General features: G+C 40.2%; 1 protein-coding gene across 1 annotated transcript in view; it reads right to left on the reverse strand.

Annotated features, from left to right (window-relative positions):
- igfn1.1 (immunoglobulin like and fibronectin type III domain containing 1, tandem duplicate 1) overlaps positions 1 to 17,617 on the reverse strand; it is a 160,114-nt gene that overhangs the window by 141,440 nt on the left and 1,057 nt on the right. The window lies entirely within an intron of this gene.

The raw sequence follows: 17,617 nt of genomic DNA on the forward strand, positions 1-17,617 counted from the left end.
ATATATATATATATATATATATATATATATATATATATATATATATATATATATATATATATATATATATATATATATATATATATATATGTCTTAATTAGATTATCCAAAAAAATAGTGCTCGGTACCGTGGTAGAGTGTAATATGTATGTGTGGGGGAAAAAAATCACAAGACTATTTCATCTCTACAGGCCTGTTTCATGAGGGGTTTCCTCAATCCTCAGGAGATTTTCCCCACACATACATGTATATATATATATATATATATATATATATATATATATATATATATATATATATATATATATATATATATATATATATATATATATATATATATATATATATGTATATATACAGCTACAACTGGGTTCTATTAACACAGATACGACTGTATATACGACGGACACTGCCCTCCAAAATAGTTTCTCTCTCTTTGATGAAATAACATTGGAGGAATTGTTAAAATGTGTAAATGGGACAAAACAAACAACATGTTTACTTGACTCAATTCCTGGGAAACTTATCAAGGAGCTTTTGGTATTATTAGGTCCATCAGTGCTAAATATTATAAACTTATCACTTTCCTCTGGCACTGTTCCCCTAGCATTCAAAAAAAGCGGTTATTCATCCTCTACTCAAAAGACCTAACCTCGATACTGATCTCCTGGTAAACTACCGGCCGGTGTCCCACCTTCCGTTTATCTCGAAAATCCTTGAAAAAATTGTCGCACAGCAGCTAAATGAACACTTAGCGTCTAACAATCTCTGTGAACCTTTTCAATCCGGTTTCAGGGCAAATCACTCTACGGAGACAGCCCTCGCAAAAATGACTAATGATCTATTGCTAACGATGGATTCTGATGCTTCATCTGTGTTGCTGCTTCTTGATCTTAGCGCCGCTTTCGATACTGTTGATCATAATATTTTATTAGAGCGTATCAAAACGCGTATTGGGATGTCAGACTTAGCCTTGTCTTGGTTTAACTCTTATCTTACTGACAGGATGCAGTGCGTCTCCCATAACAATGTGACCTCGGACTATGTCAAGGTAACGTGCGGAGTTCCCCAGGGTTCGGTTCTTGGCCCTGCACTCTTTAGTACTTACATGCTGCCGCTAGGTGACATCATACGTGTTAGCTTTCACTGTTATGCTGATGACACTCAACTCTACATGCCCCTAAAGCTGACCAACATGCCGGATTGTAGTCAGCTGGAGGCGTGTCTTAATGAAATTAAACAATGGATGTCCGCTAACTTTTTGCAACTCAATGCTAAGAAAACGGAAATGCTGATTATTGGTCCTGCTCAACACCGACATCTATTTAATAATACCACCTTAACATTTGACAACCAAACAATTAAACAAGGCGACTCGGTAAAGAATCTGGGTATTATCTTCCACCCAACTCTCTCGTTTGAGTCACACATTAAGAGTGTTACTAAAACGACCTTCTTTCATCTCCGTAATGTCGCTAAAATTCGTTCCATTTTTTCCACAAGCGACGCGAGATCATTATTCATGCGTTCGTTACATCTCGTCTCGATTACTGTAACGTATTATTTTCGGGCCTCCCTATGTCTAGCATTAAAAGATTACAGATGGTACAAAATGCGGCTGCTAGACTTTTGACAAAAACAAGAAAGTTTGATCATATTACGCCTATACTGGCTCACTTGCACTGGCTTCCTGTGCACCTAAGATGCGACTTTAAGGTTTTACTACTTACGTATAAAATACTACACGGTCTAGCTCCAGCCTATCTCGCCGATTGTATTGTACCATATGTCCCGACAAGAAATCTGCGTTCAAAGAACTCCGGCTTATTAGTGATTCCCAGAGCCCAAAAAAACTCTGCGGGCTATAGAGCGTTTTCTATTCGGGCTCCAGTACTATGGAATGCCCTCCCGGTAAAAGTTAGAGATGCTACCTCAGTAGAAGCATTTAAGTCCCATCTTAAAACTCATTTGTATACTCTAGCCTTTAAATAGACCCCCTTTTTAGACCAGTTGATCTGCCGTTTTCTTTTCTCCTTTGCCCCCTCGCCGGGTTATTCCGGTTCCGGTGACCATGGATGAGGTGCTGGCTGTCCAGAGTTGGGAACCGGGGTGGACCGCTCGCCTGTGCATCGGTTGGGGACGTCTCTGCGCTACTGACTTGTCTCTGCTCGGGATGGTCTCCTGCTGGCCCCATTATGGACTGGACTCTCACTGTTATGTGGATCCACTAGGGACTGTACTTAGAGGGGGGATTACCAACATATGCGGTCCTCTCCAAGGTTTCTCATAGTCATTCACATCGACGTCCCTTGTGTGGGCTCTGTGCCGAGGATGTCGTTGTGGCTTGTGCAGCCCTTTGAGACTTTTGTGATTTAGGGCTATATAAATAAACATTGATTGATTGATTGATTGATATATATATATATACTGTACATATACACATTATTCATATATATATATATATATATATATATATATATATATATATATATATATATATATATATATATACTGTATTTATATATATATATATATATATATATATATATATATATATATATATATATATATATATATATATATATGTATTTATATATATATATATATATATATATATATATATATATATATATATATATATATATATATATATATATATATATATATATATATATATATATATATATATATATATATATATAGAGAGAGAGAGAGAGAGAGAGAGAGAGAGAGAGAGAGAGAGAGAGAGAGAGAGAGAGAGAGACATATACAGTACAGGCCAAAAGTTTCGACTTAGATTGGTCACATCTAGTCTTAGACTTAGATTGGTTTTAGATTATACTTTAATCAAGAGAATATTTGGCGTACCACTAGATGAAGCCCGTACCTCAGTTTGAGAGTCACTTTATTAAAATGTCTGCCATGCCTCCATGGTTTGAAATCCACAAAACCAGGCGAGAAAAGTTGTTTTTGCACAATCCGATCCCTTTGAAGTGAGTCTCCTGAGGTGAGAACAAATGAAAGTGGACTATAAGATCTGCAAGAAGCTCCACATCCGTCTTCGTCCCACCAGGGATTCCAGTCCATGCGCACCCTTGTCCACACGAAGTGGGTCGCGTCTACCAAGCGGTGAACTCAGTCCCTGGAAGACGGCGAACAAAATGGTGATTTATTGCCGGCCGTCCTGGCGGCAGCGACACAAGAGGGCATTGTGGGTAAAAATATGAAGCAAGCTACTTTTCCAAGAGGTCCAAGGTTCACTGAAAGAATGGGAGCTCCGTAATGAATGGTTTTGTTTCAAATCTGTGATCTTTCCACTCCTGCAGTAAGTCTGAAGTCACTTGGAAATCAACTTGTTTGCTTGATCTTATCAAAGACTTGGAAGTCCACGAGAGACTGCCAGACTGTGATCCTGCTGCACGACATGACAACTAGGTCTTGGAGCAAACTGTCAGGAGATGAATACATTTACACATTTAGCACTTTACTAGACTGCAGACCACGGACAACTACCAACAAGCGCCATTTGACCAATCCAAGTCTAAGACTAGATGTCCCCAATCTAAATCTAAGACTAGATGTGACCAATCTAACTCTGAGACTAGATGTCCCCAATCTAAGTCCAAGACTAGATGTGACCAATCTAAGTCTAAGACTAGATGTCCCCAATCTAAGTCCAAGACGAGATGTGACCAATCTAAGTCTAAGACTAGATGTCCCCAATCTAAGTCTAAGACTAAATGTACCAATCTAAGTCTAAGACTAGATGTGACCAACCTAAGTCTAAGACTAGATGTGACCAATCTAAGTCTAAGACTAGGTGTGACCAATCAAAGTCTAATAATAGAAGTAACCAATCTAAGTCTAAGACTAGGTGTGACCAATCTAAGTCTAAGACTAAATCTGACCAATCTAAGTGTAAGACTTGATGTGACCAATCTAAGTCTAAGACTAGGTGTTACCAATCTAAGTCTAAGACTAAATCTGACCAATCTAAGTCTAAGACTTGATGTGACCAATCTAAGTATAAGACTTGATGTGACCAATCTAAGTCTAAGACTAGATGTGGCCAAACTAAATTCAAGACTAAATGTGACCAATCTAAGTTTAATACTACATGTGACCAATCTGAGTCCAAGACTAGATGTGACCAATCTAAGTTCAAGACTAAATGTGACCAATCTCAGTCTAAGACTAGATGTGACCAATCTGAGTCTAAGACTAGATGTGACTAATCTAAGTTCAAGACTAGATGTGACCAATCTAAGTCTAAGATTATGTGTGACCAATCTAAGTCTAGGACTAAATCTGACCAATCTATGTTTAAAACTAGATGTGACCAATCTAAGTCTAAGACTAGATGTGACCAATCTAAGTTCAAGACTGGATGTGACCAATCTGAGTCTAAGACTAGATGTGACCAATCTAAGTCTAATACTAGCAGTGAACAATCTAAATTCAAGACTAGATGTGACCAATCTTAATCTATGACCAGATGTGACTGATCTAAGTCTAAGACTAGATGTTACCAATCTAAGTCTAAGATTAGGTGTGACCAATCTAAGTTTAAAACTGAATCTGACTAATCTAAGTCTAAGACTTGATGTGACCAATCTAGTATAAGACTTGATGTGACCAATCTATGTTTAAAACTATATGTGACCAATCTAAGTCTACGACTAGATGTGACCAATCTAAATTCAAGACTAGATGTGACCAATCTAAGTTTAAGACTACATGTGACCAATTTGAGTCTAAGACTAGATGTGACCAATCTAAGTCTAATACTAGATGTAATCAATCTAAGTTCAAGACTAGATGTAACCAATCTAAATTCAAGACTAGATGTGACCAATCTAAGTTCAAGACGAGATGTGACCAATCGAAGTCTAAGACTAGATGTGACCAATCTGAGTCCAAGACTAGATGTGACCAATCTAAGTTCAAGACTAGATGTGACCAATATAAGTCTAATAATAGAAGTGACCAATCAAAGTCTAAGACTAGGTGTGACCAATCTAAGTCTAAGACTAAATCTGACCAATCTAAGTCTAAGACTTAATGTGACCAATCTAAGTTCAAGACTGGATGTGACCAATCTGAGTCTAAGACTAGATGTGACCAATCTAAGTTTAAGACTATACGTGACCAATCTGAGTCTAAGACTAGATGTGACCAATCTAAGTCTAAGACTAGGTGTGACCAATCTAAGTCTAAGACTAAATCTGACCAATCTAAGTGTAAGAATTGATGTGACCAATCTAAGTCTAAGACTCGATGTGACCAATCTAAGTGTAAGACTAGATGTGACCAATCTAAGTCTAAGACTAGGTGTGACCAATCTAAGTCTAAGACTAAATCTGACCAATCTAAGTCTAAGACTTGATGTGACCAATCTAAGTATAAGACTTAATGTGAACAATCTAAGTATAAGACTTGATGTGACCAATCTAAGTCTAAGACTAGATGTGAACAATCTAAGTATAAGACTTGATTTGACCAATCTAAGTCTAAGACTAGATGTGGCCAAACTAAATTCAAGACTAAATGTGACCAATTTAAGTTTAAGACTACATGTGACCAATCTGAGTCCAAGACTAGATGTGACCAATCAAATTTCAAGACTAGATGTGACCAATCTAAGTCTAAGACTAGATGTGACCAATCTAAATCCAAGACTAGATGTGACTAATCTAAGTTTAAGACTAGATGCGACCAATCTAAGTCTAAGATTAGGTGTGACCAATCTAAGTCTAAGACTAAATCTGACCAATCTATGTTTAAAACTAGATATGACCAATCTAAGTCTAAGACTAGATATGACAAATATAAGTTCAAGACTGGATGTGACCAATCTGAGTCTAAGACTAGATGTGACCAATCTAAGTCTAATACTAGCAGTGACCAACCTAAATTCAAGACTAGATGTGACCAATCTGAGTCTATGACCAGATGTGACTAATCTAAGTCTAAGACTAGATGTTACCAATCTAAGTCTAAGATTAGGTGTGACCAATCTAAGTCTAAAACTGAATCTGACTAATCTAAGTCTAAGACTTGATGTGACCAATCTAGTATAAGACTTGAAGTGACCAATCTATGTTTAAAACTATATGTGACCAATCTAAGTCTACGACTAGATGTGACCAATCTAAATTCAAGACTAGATGTGACCAATCTAAGTTTAAGACTACATGTGACCAATTTGAGTCTAAGACTAGATGTGACCAATCTAAGTCTAATACTAGATGTAATCAATCTAAGTTCAAGACTAGATGTAACCAATCAAAATTCAAGACTAGATGTGACCAATCTAAGTTCAAGACGAGATGTGACCAATCGAAGTCTAAGACTAGATGTGACCAATCTGAGTCTAAGACTAGATGTGACTAATCTAAGTGTAAGACTAGATGTGAACAATCTAAGTCAAAGATTAGGTGTGACCAATCTAAGTCTAAGACTAAATCTGACCAATCTATGTTTAAAACTAGATGTGACCAATCTAAGTCTAAGACTAGATGTGACCAATCTAAGTTCAAGACTGGATGTTACCAATCTGAGTCTAAGACTAGATGTGACTAATCTAAGTCTAATACTAGAAGTGACCAATCTAAATTCGAGACTAGATGTGACCAATCTAAGTTTAAGACTAGATGTGACCGATCTGAGTCGAAGACCAGATGTGACTAATCAAAGTCTAAGACTAGATGTGACCAATCTAAGTCTAAGATTAGGTGTGACCAATCTAAGTCTAAAACTGAATCTGACTAATCTAAGTATAAGACTTTATGTGACCAATCTATGTTTAAAACTATATGTGACCAATCTAAGTCTACGACTAGATGTGACCAATCTAAGTTTAAGACTACATGTGACCAATTTGAGTCTAAGACTGGATGTGACCAATCTAAGTCTAATACTAGATGTAATCAATCTAAGTTCAAGACTAGATGTAACCAATCTAAATTCAAGATTAGATATGACCAATCTAAGTTCAAGACGAGATATGACCAATCTAAGACTAACACTAGATGTTACCAATCTGAGTCTAAGACTAGATGTGACCAATCTAAGCCTTGGACTAGATGTGACCATTCTAAGTCTAAGACTAGATGTGAAAAATCTAAGTCTAAGACTAAATCTGACCACTCTAAGTCAAAGACTTAATGTGACCAATCTAAGTTCAAGACTGGATGTGACCAATCTGAGGCTAAGACTATATGTGACCAATCTAAGTTCAAGACTAGATGTGACCAATTTAAGTCTAAGACTAGATGTGACCAATCTGAGTCCAAGACTAGATGTGACTAATTTAAGTCTAAGACTAGATGTGAAAAATCTAAGTCTAAGACTAAATCTGACCAATCTAAGTCTAAGACTTGATGTGACCAACTAAGAGTTGGACTAGATGTGAACCATCTACGTTCAAGGCTAGATGTGACCCATCTATGTCTAAGACTAGATGTGACCAATCTAAGTTCAAGATGAGATGTGACCAATCTAAGTCCAAGACTAGATGTTACCAATCTGAGTCTAAGACTAGATGTGACCAATCTAAGCCTTGGACTAGATGTGACCATTCTAAGTCTAAGACTAGATGTGAAAAATCTAAGTCTAAGACTAAATCTGACCACTCTAAGTCAAAGACTTAATGTGACCAATCTAAGTTCAAGACTGGATGTGACCAATCTGAGTCTAAGACTAGATGTGACCAATCTAAGTTCAAGACTAGATGCGACCAATTTAAGTCTAAGACTAGATGTGACCAATCTGAGTCCAAAACTAGATGTGACTAATCTAAGTATAAGACTAGATGTGAAAAATCTAAGTCTAAGACTAAATCTGACCAATCTAAGTCTAAGACTTGATGTGACCAACTAAGAGATGGACTAGATGTGAACCATCTACGTTCAAGGCTAGAGTGACCCATCTAAGTCTAAGACTAGATGTGACCAATCTGAGTCTAAGACTAGATGTGACTAATCTAAGTCTAAGACTAGATTTGAAAAATCTAAGTCTAAGACTAAATCTGACCGATCTAAGACTTGGACTAGATGTGACCGAACTAAATCTAAGACTAAATGTGACCAATCTATGTGTAAGTGGGAATCTGACCAATCTAAGTCTTGGACTAGATGTTACCGATCTAAGGCTAAGACTTGATGCGACCAATCAAAGTTCAAGACTAGATGTGACCAATCTAAGTCTAAAACTAGATGTGACCAATCCAAGTCTAAGACTAGATGTGACCAATCTAATCTAATATTAGAAGTGACCAATCTAAGTTCAAGACTAGATGTGATCAATCTAAGTCTAAGACTAGATGTCACCAATCTAAGTATTGGACTAGATGTGACCAATTTGAGGCTAAAACTAGATTTGACCAATCTAAGTTCAAGACTAGATGTGACCAATCTAGGTCAAAGACTAGATGTGACCAATTTAAGTCTATGACTGGAGTTAACCAATTTAAGTCTATGACTAGATGTGACCAATTTAAGTCTAAGAATAGATGTGACCAAACTAAGTCTAAGACTAGATGTGACCAATCTAAGTTTTCTAGATGTGACCAATCTAAGTCTAAGACTAGATGTGACCAATCTAAGTCTAAGACTAATTGTGACCAATCTAAGTGTAATATTAGATGTAATCCATCTAAGTTCAAGACTAGATGTAACCAATCTAAATTCAAGTCTAGATGTGACCAATCTGAGTCTAAGACTAGATGTGACCATTCTAAGCCTTGGACTAGATGTGACCAATCTAAGTTCAAGACTAGATGTGACCAATCTAAGTCTAAGACTAGATGTGGAAAATCTAAGTTCAAGACTAGATGTGACCAATCTAAGACTAAGACTACATGTGACCAATCTGAGTCTAAGACTAGATGTGGCCATCTAAGTTGAAGACTAGATGTGAACCATCTACGTTCAAGGCTAGATGTGACCCATCTAAGTTCAAGACTAGATGTGACCAATCTGAGTCTAAGACTAGATGTGACCAATCTGAGTCTAAGACTAGATGTGACCAATCTAAGTCTTGGACTAGATGTGACCGATCTAAGTCTAAGACTAAATGTGTCCAATCTAAGTGTAAGTGGGAATCTGACCAATCTAAGTCTTGGACTAGATGTGACCGATCTAAGTCTGAGACTAGATGTGACCAATCGAAGTTCAAGACTAGATGTGACCAATCTAAGTCTAAGACTAGATGTGACCAATCTAAGTCTAAGACTAGATGTGACCAATTTAAAGTAATACTAGAAGTGACCAATCTAAGTTCAAGACTAGATGTGATCAATCTAAGTCTAAGACTAGATGTGACCAATCTAAGTATTGGACTAGATGTGACCAATTTGAGGCTAAAACTAGATTTGACCAACCTAAGTTCAAGACTAGATGTGACCAATCTAGGTCAAAGACTAGATGTGACCAATTTAAGTCTATGACTGGATTTAACCAATTAAAGTCTAAGACTAGATGTGACCAATTTAAGTCTAAGAATAGATGTGACCAAACTAAGTCTAAGAGTAGATGTGACCAATCTAAGTCTGAGACTAATTGTGACCAATCTAAGTCTAAGACTAAATGTGACCAATCTAAGTGTCAATCGAAATTTTACCTATCTAAAACCAAGACTAGATCAGACTAAGTTTATGATCATGAACTGATAAAGCCTACTCAGATGAGTGGGGAAACGTCTTACAAGACAAACCAGGCAGTCCAGCTTGGTTGAATGCCGTGAGACATACAAGCGTATTTTCCGGACTACATAGCGTATCGGATAAGCCACACCCACTAAATTTTACGGAGAATAAATATTGCTCCATATATTAGTCGCAGATATATACGTTGTAAAACGTGTTATTTACACACAAATATTCTGTAAATGTTTATTTACATACCTTAATTGTGTCTGTAACAGGGCAGAAAAACGGCTGATCAAACAAAACAGAAGTCATTGTCATGGACCCACTAGCTGCGCAAGCTAGCTCTCCAATCAGCTAAACAGACTCAATAACTCCACGCTGACGTTTTGGTGAATTTACTGAGGAATTTATGAAAGTGAAACAATGCAAAAATAATGTAAGTTAATAATACTAACACAGACACTCGTAAACGTGTTAGCATATTAGCTAATGCTAACGACGCTAGCTTGATTACATCACGATCGCACGTACGAATATGCATTAAAAACACTCCTACTGACATCACACATGAGACGGTTCAGTAAGTAAGAATTGTTTCAGTTACAGTGTTCCCTCTCTACAACACGGTTCACTTTACACTCCTCGCTGTTACAGATTTTTTTTTGTGTGTGTAATTTTTTAGTGTTGCATGTTTTTGTTTTTTTTACACCGTTTGAATGTGCATTGTGTTCTGCATCCTGATTGGCTAAGGGACTGCAGACCATTGTCAATCAATCTTCCTCATACCATGTGTCCTGAACAGTGCAGAATGTATACTGTGGTGGGGGAAATACTCCTGAACTAGTTTTAAAATGGATGAGACAGACTTATTTTGGAAACAAATGCCCTATCACACCTTTATAATGCAGGACCAGGCCAAAGGCGCAGATGGTGTGACTCTGGTTATGTGTGGAAATTATGATAAAACTTAAAGCTTATTTATTTATAGGCCAAAAAACCCCAGAGCCCTAAAAAACAGGTTGTGATCTATTTGGTTTCATTCTTTGATACGGTAGTGTACATTACTTATGTTTTTAAATCCACCAAGGTTTGAACTTTGAGAGTGTTTAAACCAGAGAAATGTGAGAAAATGTTGATGCCTGTCTGAGAAAAGTTTATAAAGTGTGTGGTTAGGGGTTTTTACAGACTTAAAACATATATAAAAAAGGAAAAAACATAAGCTGTACAGTACTGTAAATGAAAAAAACATAATAAAAAAACAATAACCTGTAAACAAATTAACATGCACAGTAAATGAAAACAAACATCCTGTAAATTAAAAAATAGTGTCAATGAAAAAAAAATATAAAGAACGAAAACAAGTAAAAAACAAAAACCAAAAATCGACTTCTAATACACAGATTTAATTTAAAGCGGGTATTTTTTGGAAAGTAAACCCGGTGTTAAACGAGGGAACACTCATTGTATATTATTATTATTATTATTACATTGCTTTGAGCGATGAATAAAAAATCCATAGGAGTAGATCCGTTACGGACTGCTAGAAGGCAGAACGGCACTTGTGCTTGTGTTTGAAAGCACTAAATGGAAGGACACTGCAGCACCTGGAGTGAGCCAACTCGTCCAAAAGATGGCGCCATAGCACAAACAACAGAACACCTTTTTTTAGTATCTTTGCTTGTTTTTTAAAAAAAAAAAAAAACACATTTGCATTACGGCCGTTAAAGAAACATTTATAAATTAGTTGCGTGTTTTTTAAGCTGCAGGGTTCAAAGTAGTGTTGTCCCAGTACCAAAATGCATTTCGATACGTTTTGGTACTTTTCTAAATAAAGGGGACCACAAAAAATGTCATTAATAATAATAATAATAGATTTTATTTGTCAAAATGCTACAGTGTATTAAAAAAAAAAAAAAAGATAATACAAATAAATACAAATAAAAATTAGAACAGCCTAATAGCTAGAACTAGTATGCATTTATCTAAAAAAAAGGCTTTTTTAAAAAGAAGGGTTTTTAAGCCTTTTTTTTTAAAAGCATCCACAGTCTGTGGTGCCCTCAGGTGGTCAGGGAGAGCGTTCCACAGACTGGGAGCGGCGGAGCCGAAAGCCCGGTCTCCCATTGTTCGTAGCTTTGTCCTCGGAGTTTGGAGGATTGTTGTCTTCATTGTAACAAAAAATCTTAGAGTAAATTAAACATATGTTTATTATTGCAATTTAGTCCTTGAATAAAATAGTGAACATACTAGACAACTTGTCTTTTAGTGTCACGTCGGGGTCGCATGTTTATGCGGGGTCGTTCTCCCAAGATGCAGACGGACAACTCTAGACGAAAGCATGAAGGTAGGATATGATTTATTCCTCATAAATCATAGCACAAAACAAAGACAGGAAACAAACGAAAAGGATGCGTGCAGAAGCTAAGCACACTTAGCACAGGAATCTTAAACTAGGAAACGGGAATAGCCAAACGTAACAGTTGCATATAGCAAACAACGAAGCCAGACAGTGTGTGGAGAGCAACGTAAATAAATAGCTCTTCGATTAGTGCCCGGCAGCAGGTGAGCATCCCGGACACTAATCAGAGGCTGCTGAAACCAATCAGCACCCATGGTAACCAAAACAAATCCAGCGATGCACAAAACAGGAACTGAGGGAGCCCAGAGCTAACAGAACAAAACCGGGCCACGGATCATGACATTTAGTAGTAAGTAAACAAACAAAGACTCCTAATTAGTCTGCTGACGTATGCAGTAACATATTGTGTCATTTATACACCTATTATTTTGTACACATTATGAGGGACACACTGTAAAAAATTGATTATTCATCTACTCGTTCATTTACTGTTAATATCTGCTTACTTTCTGTTTTAATATGTTCTATCTACACTTCTGTTAAAATGTAATAATCACTTATTATTCTCTTCTTTGATACTTGACATTAGTTTTGGATGATACCACACATTTAGGTATCGATGTGATACCGAGTAGTTACAGGATCATACATTGGTCATATTCAAAGTCCTCATGTGTCCAGGGACGTATTTACTGACTTTATAAATATCATATGATTTTTTAAATTTTTTTTAATGAAAGAAGATTTTGTGATGCTAAAAAATATTGATGTAATCATAGTAGTATCGACTATTGTACTTGGTATCATTACAGTGGATGTCAGGTGTAGAGCCAACCATGGAGTTTGTTTACATTGTGACGCAGGTGAGCTATTGTATCCTCCTACGGTGTGTAGTGAAGCATGTTTAGCTATTTCTCCTCCTCCAGTGATAATGTTACGTGTAAGAAACTTACTTTATTTGTCGCCATGGAGGCCAGGATTAGTGATTTAGAAGTAGCTAAAACACTGCGGAGGGAAGTTAGCCCCTAGCTAGCTAGCCATGTCTTAAAGCAGCTCTTCCTGAGGGTGTTTCAGTGTTATAACTTCACCTTTATCTTGACTTTTTACAGCAAAATGCGTCCAATCTCCCTTTTCTGTCTACACACTGTGTCTGCTTGTAAGTACTCTGTGTGTGTGCGCTGCCCAACATGCTCCTCTGCTTGTAAAACCAGCAATGTCATGGCGATGACGGGAGAGGGAGGCGGGGGGTGGGCAACCGGTACTCTTTTAGAGGCGGTATAGTCCTGGGTATGACGTTAAACTACAACCGCAGGCTGTAGAGAGGTAGCACCTTACCTCAGCAAGGGTCCTCTAGCTAAGGAAATATCCCTACTGATAGTCCTCCTGCATGCCTGTATGGCATTTCCCGTGGTGCCTAGCCTAACCAGCACACTGGGATAGAAGAATGGTTCTCGGCTGACTGCGCGGAAGAAACCCTCAGAGGTTCAACGGGCTGAATGGCGACACCAGCAGGCTCTGTGGAGCGCTACCGGCTGGATGTGTTATGCTATAATGTGTCCAGGCCATCCACTGCACCTGGATCCATCTCCAGCCGTCTCGACTCTGTCTTGCCACTTGATACAGGTGGACTCGGGCGAGAGAGTGAGGTCGGCACTGCGCAACCCACCCTCAATTAAATCCAATGCACCGCGCAAGTCATGACTTCACACACACACAACACCCGCAATCTCCCCCACCCTCACCCAAGTCCTGCGGTGTTGGGCACGTGGCCAAGTGGCAGGTGTGGACTTCATTGGAAGCCCATCCATCCATCCATCCATCCATCTTCTTCCGCTTATCCGAGGTCGGGTCGCGGGGGCAGCAGCCTAAGCAGGGAAACCCAGACTTCCCTCTCCCCAGCCACTTCGTCCAGCTCCTCCCGGGGGATCCCGAGGCGTTCCCAGGCCAGCCGGGAGAGATAGTCTTCCCAACGTGTCCTGGGTCTTCCCCGTGGCCTCCTACCGGTCGGACGTGCCCGAAACACCTCCCTGGGGAGGCGTTTGGGTGGCATCCTGACCAGATGCCCGAACCACCTCATCCGGCTCCTCTCGATGTGGAGGAGCAGCGGCTTTACTTTGAGCCCCTCCCGGATGACAGAGCTTCTCACCCTATCTCTAAGGGAGAGCCCCGCCACCCGGCGGAGGAAACTCATTTCGGCCACTTGTACCCGTGATCTTGTCCTTTCGGTCATAACCCAAAGCTCATGACCATGGGCGAGGATGGGAATGTAGATTGACCGGTAAATCGAGAGCTTTGCCTTCCGGCTCGGCTCCTTCTTCACCACAATGGATCGATACAGCGTCCGCATTCCTGAAGGCGCCGCACCGATCCGCCTGTCGATCTCACGATCCACTCTTTCCTCACCCGTGAACAAGACTCAGAGGTACTTGAACTCCTCCACTTGGGGCAAGATCTCCTCCCCAACCCGGAGATGGCACTCCACCCTTTTCCGGGCGAGAACCATGGACTCGGACTTGGAGGTGCTGATTCCCATCCCAGTCGCTTCACACTCGGGTGCGAACCGATCCAGTGAGAGCTGAAGAATTCATTGGAAGCCATAGTCACAAAATCGCACGCAGGCGGCTTGGGCCATAGGGTCGCTGTCCAATGACTGAGGCAGCACTGGACTTCGGCAGCCCCCCGGGCAACTAGGCAGCCCTCTTTAGGTATGCACTGCCTACCTCCTGGCATGAGGAACGGGCTAGAAAAGGTGCCCCAAAAATTGCCTGCCTTACCTCTTCCTGGCCAGCTAGCCGCAGCTGGCAGGAGTCCCATTACCAGCGGTAAGAAACAAGGAAAAAAGAAAAAGATGACACCGATCACCCTTGGCGCATGGAATGTGCGCACACTTCTTGATAGAGCTGGTGACCTTTCAAAACCTGAGAGGAGAACTGCCCTGATCACCAGAGAGCTGGACCGGTACGGCATCCAGATCGCTGCTCTCAACGAGACACGTCTAACTGGAGAGGGACAGTTGACAGAGACTGGTGCTGGCTACACATTCTTCTGGATAGGCCGCACTGAAGCAGAGCGGCGTGAGGCAGGAGTTTGCTTTGCCATTAAATCCAACTTGGTCAGTAAGCTGGCTGCACTTCCCAAAGACGTTATTGACTGCCTGATGACGCTGCGCCTGCCTCTTCCAGGAAAACACACTGCCACCCTCATCAGTGCCTATGCCCCCACGATGACGAACACAGACAATGTGAAGGAGAAGTTCTATGAAGACCTGAACGCTACCATCGCGGCAGTGCCCAGGGCAGACAAGCTCATCATCTTCGGTAACTTCAAGGCCAGGGTCGGCACCGATCACAAGTCATGGAAAGGAGTCCTCGGCAAACATGGCATGGGCCGCTGTAACAGCAATGACACCCTTCTGCTGGAGATTTATGCAGCACATGAGCTCTTGATCACCAACTCAGTTTTCAGCCTCCCAAAGCGCAACAGAACCTCATGGATGCATCCCCGCTCAAGACACTGGCACCTACTGGACTATGTCATCGTGAGGCAAAGGGACAGACAGGATGTCAGGGTTACAAAGGCGGTGTGCAGTGCAGAGTGCTGGACTGACCATAGGCTCCTTGTGTCTAAGCTGAACATCAAGATCCATCCTCCCAGAAGGCCTCAAGGTTTCAAACTTCCGAAGCGCTTGAACGTTGCCTCTGTCAAGCAATCCCTGACTAAAGATCTCACCAGGAAACTGCAGGACCTGAAACCCCCAGGGAACCTTGAGGAGGACTGGGCTGCGTTCAGAGACACCGTCTACACTGCTGCTCTCAGTGCAGTAGGACCTACAGCCCGCAGGCAACAGGACTGGTTTGATGAGAACGATGATCACATCAGAGATCTTCTCCAGGAGAAACATCGTCTGCACAAAGTCCACCTCAGTGATCCAACATCCTCTAAAAACAGTCTGCCTTCAAGAACATCAAAGCAACCATCCAGCAGGAGCTGCGTCGGATGCAGGACGACTGGCTCTGCCGAAAATCTGCCGAGATCCAGTCCTATGCAGACCAGAATGACAAAAAGAAGTTCTAAAGCACCCTCAAGGCCATCTATTGGCCCACAACATCAGGATCTCCTCCTCTCCTCAGTGCTGATGGCAGCACACTGGTCACAGACAAGGAGAAGACCCTTGAGCACTTCCACGATATTCTCAACCGCCCCTCAGCCATTAATGAAAAGCCATTGCACACCTCCCTCAAGTCCCCATCAACACCTCCCTTGACGAACCACCAACGGAAGCTGAGGTCATCAAAGCCATCAGAGGACTTCCAAATGGCAAAGCACCTGGTGCTGATGCAATTCCAGCAGAAATCTACACAGCTGGTGGACCACCTCTGACCAAACAACTGGTCTAGTTGTATAACGATGTTTCAAATTGTTTTCCTTGTGCACCGCATTGTTCTACAGAAACTACAGAAAAGAGCCATAGGGATTATTCATAAAGTAGATTACTTAGAACACACATATTATTTATTAATTTGGGTTTATTGAAATTACAGGAGCTAGTAAAGTTACAGACATTATGTGTCATGTTTAAGGCTAAAAGTAAAACATTACCAGCAAATTTACAAAAAATGTTTGTCATCACTTCTGAGAATGAAGAGTATAGAAGAAAAAGAAGTCATTTTCAACATCAGTATCAGTCAATGCATACTTGCCAACCTTGAGACCTCCGAATTTGGGAGATGGGGGGGGGGGGGGTTGAGGTGTGTGCGTGTGTGTGTGTGTGGGGGGTGGGGGGGTAGAAGTGGGCGGGCTTGGGAGGAGGCGGGGTTGGGGGTAGCGGGGGTGTTTTTGTAGCCCGGAAGAGTTAGGGCTGCAAAGGATTCTGGGTATTTGTTCTGTTGTGTTTATGTTGTGTTTAGTTGCGGATGTTCTCCCGAGGTACTATTGTAGTACTTTTTAGATGCAGTATAGTACTGAATATGATTCAATATTATCGCGGTACTATACTAGTACTTTTTAGAGAAGGTATAGTACCGAATATGATTCAATATTATCGCGGTACTATACTAGTACTTTTCAGCGGCGGTATAGTACCGAATATGATTCATTATTATCGCGGTTCTATACTAGTACTTTTTAGATGCGGTATAGTACAGAATATGATTCATTATTATCGCGGTACTACACTCGTACTTTTTAGAGGCGGTATAGTACCGAATATGATTCATTATTATTGCGGTACTATACTAGTACTTTTTAGAGGCGGTATAGTACTGAATATGATTCATTATTATCACGGTACTATACTAGTACTTTTTAGAGGCGGTATAGTACCGAATATGATTCATTATTACCGCGGTACTATACTAGTACTTTTTAGAGGGGGTATAGTACTGAATATGATTCATTATTATCACGGTACTATACTAGTACTTTTTAGAGGCGGTATAGTACCAAATATGATTCAATGTTATCACGGTACTATACTAGTACTTTTTAGAGAAGGTATAGTACCGCATATGATTCATTATCATCGCGGTACTATACTAGTACTTTTTAGAGGCGGTATAGTACCGATTATAATTCAATATTATTGCGGTACTATACTAGTACTTTTTAGAGGC

Source organism: Entelurus aequoreus, linkage group LG26, assembly GCF_033978785.1.
Source record: "Entelurus aequoreus isolate RoL-2023_Sb linkage group LG26, RoL_Eaeq_v1.1, whole genome shotgun sequence".
In the NCBI taxonomy this organism is placed as follows: Eukaryota; Metazoa; Chordata; class Actinopteri; order Syngnathiformes; family Syngnathidae; genus Entelurus; species Entelurus aequoreus.